This window comes from Montipora foliosa, chromosome 12 (genome assembly GCF_036669935.1).
Source record: "Montipora foliosa isolate CH-2021 chromosome 12, ASM3666993v2, whole genome shotgun sequence".
Classification (NCBI taxonomy): domain Eukaryota; kingdom Metazoa; phylum Cnidaria; class Anthozoa; order Scleractinia; family Acroporidae; genus Montipora; species Montipora foliosa.
In genome coordinates this window covers 24,818,928-24,823,927 of record NC_090880.1, presented here as the reverse complement: position 1 = coordinate 24,823,927, position 5,000 = coordinate 24,818,928, and the positions used below count along the sequence as shown (strand labels likewise).

The window sequence follows — 5,000 nt, the reverse complement described above, 5'->3', positions numbered from 1 at the left end:
CCGAACACTCTACACGAGTTCCAACAGAAGATGAAAGGAAAATACTTATGATGCATGAAGAGATACTTGGTTGTAAAGTCAATAAAGAGGGATTTATTATTTCCTCCACCCACCCATTCTTGGAGCATCCCTAATGGAGTTACAGTAGTACTTGAAGAGTGTTTGGCAGAGGTGTAGTCTAGGTATTTGCTAGAAAAGTATACTATGCATACCATTAGCAAGTGCAACAACAGTTATTCTGTTCAGGTTATCAATATGTAGATCTAGTTTTGTCTGACCTGAAGGAAATTATAATCCTTAAAATAAAACAAAGTTCATCTTTTTCAAAGAAATCCTAAACTTCAAAGTTTTCATGGTCAGTATCTTGCTCCTGAGCTTGCTTATCCTCTTGTGGCCCTTGGTCTTTCCCGACATGATAAAGTTATTGAAAATCTTTGAACAAATTGCAAACTTTTAATAGACTACTAGTTATAGATGTTCTCTAACAAGTTGAGGCTCACATACTTTGCACCCCTGTCATTATTAGCCCAACTTGTAGTTAAGTCTAGCCCAGAGGCTGTAATCCTTTTGATCAGTATTAAGAATCAAAGTTAGTTAGTGGATTTTTTACCCAGTCTCCAACTTATGCATAAAGTCTTCCTGGAACCAGGTTCTGGTTTTGTAATATCCCAGAGATGCAGCCTTTGCAAGATTGTACTCCACTGAGAGTTGTTATTAAAAATTGTACCAATATAATCCTGCTATTTTAGGAAAAGAGTAAAAGAGGTTTTTTTGTTATTATTTGATATAACTGAAATAAACAAGAGAAAATACATGCACTTGTCCATTGATCGTGCTGATTTGCAAATAAGCTGAAAATTTGCTAACACAAGAGTTGAGGGCACACCCCTTTCACCCCACCCCTACCCCCACGGGAAACTGACAGCTTGTGTTCATGCTAACAAAACGATTATCTTATGTGATTGAAAACAATGAAATGTACAATGTAGCCTTGTCCCATGTGTGGAGACCCAGTTACTGTGTATTTTACTATTAGATATTTGAAGGCACAGCTGATTTGTCACATTTGGGAATGGCACTTAATAAAGAAAGGTACTTTTTCAAGTAAATATGGTAATTACAAGAATGTATTTATGAAATATGCAATGCAAATGTGCTTGTAAATTTAATGTAAGCCTCTTAACACTTCAAAGCCCCTTCTAATAAGATCCCTCTCGGCAAATTAAGGGCTTTGAGGGCCTGAAGCTGAAGCTAAGCCCTACGGCACTAGATATACCGTAATAGAGGAAAAACTATCTCAAAGCCCACACTTATTTTACAAGAGGCAGCAAAAAATTAGTGAGTCATTTGCAGCACAGCAAAGAAAATCATGTCAATTAAGGCCACTCTTGCCTAAGTTTTGTTGGATAAATAAAGTCTAAAAAATATGATAGTTCTTCACACAGTTCAATTGCGACATTCAACATGAATTCTGAGGGTGGCAATCCTTCTGGTTGGGCAAGGCATTTCCTGGTTTCAGATCAAACTGTCCTGAGTTGATTCATAAAGGGAGGGACATTCAAACAATTCTTAGATTATTGAACCCCCGATCTGCCATGACCTACTCTCCCTCGGCTGTAATTTGGTCAATATAAGCAGATTTACTGGTTATTTCCTTATAATAATAATAATAATAAGAATAATATAATAAAATAAATAATAATAATATAATGAGTATAATACCACCAAATGAAAAATTAATCTCCTTTTATAAAAAAAGCTGGGAAAAAAAATTTTTGGAAATAAAATTGCTAATGTAATATAAAATAATAATAAAATTTAAATTTATATAGCACACATATTTCGCTGTGCTCAAGGCGCTTTAACAATGGTTTATCTTAAACATAGCAATATATTAAACTAAAAACATACAATCGGCATACAATATATTAAGCTAATTAACTATACAAGTGATAGATATAAGTTCTTACTATAAAGATGAGTGTAATATGCATAAAACTATGATAAAAAAAATAAACTTTAAAATAACGGGCGAACTTATTAACATATTTAGTAAAAACAACAGGTATTTTCAGAGTCTTTTCTTAAAGTTGTTCAACAGTGCTAAGGTTGGCATAAGATCATGGGGTAAGCTGGTTCCAAAGTCTTCGGGGCCCCATATTCGAAAAATTAATGCTCTATTATCCCCATAAGTTTTTTGTATATGATTCTAGGTTCTTTCAGAGTAAACATATTCGAAACAGTATCTTAATGAAATCTGGATGGTACCGTCTGTACTGGAGTTTTTTGTTCTTAAATAGTCTGGTGCATTATCATTGAGACATTTTAAATACAATAAGTAAAATCTTGAATATAGATCTATAGTACGAGAGAGAAATAGTATGCCAGAAATACCACTATCAGGAAAATAGTAATCAGACAATAACAGCCAACCATAGAGATTTGAAATAAAACAAACGCCTGGTCCACTTGGAGTAATGAACGACCAATGGCCTTGAGAGTATTTAGTGTTCTTGTAAGGTTGAGAAGGTAAGCTGTTGTGGCTTTCTGGTGTTACTTGGTTTCTCAACATAGATCTCATTTTTGGCATCGATGATTACTGGGGGGGGGGGTTTGTTTCCCTTGTACTTGTTTTTGGAGGGAGATCGGGGGGGAAGAAGGGTAGAAAAAGGCATGCAGGCCTTGTGTAAGTCAATGATTTTGTCTGTCAGGAGAAAATGTCTAGTATTCTTTATATATGTATGTTACACAAACTTTGTTCCAAGTAATTTCTAATTATTCGCGCCCACAAGACTCTGAGATACTCTATATCTTGGCAGCTAAACTCCCTCCTCCACTGACATAGGGTTCCTTTTGGGGCCTGCCTCTCTCCGCTCTTTTTGGGCATCATTCTGTTTTCAGTGGTTAGCTGTACACAAGTTTAGAGGCTGGCATCACTCCGCTACCTAAAAAAGCTAAGAAGCTATGCCTGAAAACATTCATAGTTTGGAAACCCAGTATAAATCAATCAACAATTCTTGAATTACTACTTAATATTATATCAATGTGTAAAGAGACTTTGTTGGAACATCGCTTTTCAACATCTTTCGAGCCTAAGCTCCAGTTCTAGTTCAAGTTTGTTTCATTTTTTCAGTAAGTTGCTTTTTCGAGTTCATTTAAGCGTCTTCACCTTCTTCTATCCTTTTCGTTTAAGCGTGCTCCACTAAAAGTTCTTCTTTGCTTTTTACCTGTCCTCAGCTTTATCAGGTTAGTGACATGCTTGGAAATCCATAATCTTGGCATGGAATACTTACAGATTCTAATTCAGCTAAATTATTCGACAGGGTTAGATTGAGAGTTCAGTATAACTTTATTCTAATTTGACTCGGCTCTTTGTTTGTCCTCACAATGCCAGCTGACGTGATAAAAAGGGCCTTTCTGCTTTGGCTTTTCCTCCGCTGAAAAAATGAATCTTGTCGGAACAGATCCACTTTTGAGATACCATATGACCTTTTTCTTCCCACACACCACATACAACAATCTTCAGAAAAGTGCTCACTGCAGAGATAAGAATGTTTCGACACAGGAGGGTCTTTTCTCTTTATTTTAAGCAGCCAAGTTCGAAGCTTAGCATTGTTTACAGGTAAAGAATGCCATGACAGTTTTGAACATTCGGGCCTTGTTACTTCTGTTAACATATCCATAAGCAATGCAGTGCCTTACCATGCTTTTTACGTCAGAATCAGGCCAGATGAACGACGAGCTCCACAAACACAAACGAAGAAACAGTCCACAGAGGTCAAAAAGCCATGCATTCTTTAAGGTACCCTGGTATTTCTTGACTGACCCGAAAGCCTTGCTTTCGTGCGCACTGAAAGTAACACTGCTGAAACGTGGGCTCAACTGTAATAACAGCTATTGACTTACATGTAATCTACACCTTTATGGGAAAACATGGATGAGTATCAAGAAACTAAAATTGAATAAAGAAAAAACTGAGTTCCTCTTTATTCACTCAAAATTTAGACTACAGCAACGCTTGCCACCAATCTGCTTTGGTCAAGACATTGTTCAGCCTTCTCAAACTGTCAGGAATGCTGTCACTTTTGACAGTACCATGTCAATGCTGCCTCATATTAAGACTGTATGTAAATCTGCATTCTATCACCTTTGTAATCTATCTATAAATGATATCAGAAAATTTATACCAATGGAAACATTCAAAACACTCAGATATGTCCGAAAATGCACGCAGATTTCAATAAGCGTCACAAAGTGTCCCTTTGCTCTTCTCCCTAACTTCAGCATCACTCATGTCTCTGAATACAGACAATTTATCTCACAGTGTCCCACAAATGCTGCTCGTCAAGTAAAGATAACCAGCTGCATTTACCCTCACCAATAATAACCCTAAACCTTCCCACTTACCTTCATGACTTGTAAAGCTCTTAGATCATGTCTGGATAGAAGCTATAAAAGAAACTTATTATTATTATTATTATCTATTACTTATTATTATTATTATTATTATTAAACTGCGTTAAATAAAATGTGAAATTTTATGCAAGTACATAACGATAATTATTATTATCTTTGCATTTATACAAAGACTACACATAATTATCCACTTTAAAACCATTCAAGTGTTTCTAAGTGGGTGTATGACTCTCCCTTAAATGCATCAATTAAGATTCTTACCTTTCTTCACTGTTGGTCGCAATGTACTTTTTGACGCACAAGCTAAAAATAGTCGCAGCTTTGAGTACATTAAATTCAGCTTGTCAGAAGGTTTCAACCTGAACACACTTTGACACTGTCAGGAGATGCTATATTCTTTAGGCAGATGCAACAAAGAGAGCTGTCAAACGATATCAGGCTTAGCATGCAACTGCAGGTAACACATCTAGGATGCTCTAGTCCTGCTGCAAAGTGGTCCAGGGCATTGCAATTCGCCGTTTGCTCAAGACCAATTGTGTAGATTAGCCTTTGAGCCAACCACTGGACAATTTCATACCTTAAAA

The 5,000-nt window shown here is 36.2% G+C and overlaps 1 protein-coding gene across 1 annotated transcript in view; it reads right to left on the bottom strand.

Annotated features, from left to right (window-relative positions):
• Positions 1-4,451, bottom strand: part of LOC137980425 (tetratricopeptide repeat protein 28-like) — a 25,681-nt gene extending 21,230 nt beyond the window's left edge. Inside the window, exon 1 of the mRNA XM_068827869.1 lies at positions 4,408-4,451. The gene's annotated coding sequence lies outside the window, so the exon portion shown is untranslated. The remainder of the gene's footprint in view (positions 1-4,407) is intronic.
• Between the last annotated feature and the right edge of the window lie 549 nt (positions 4,452-5,000).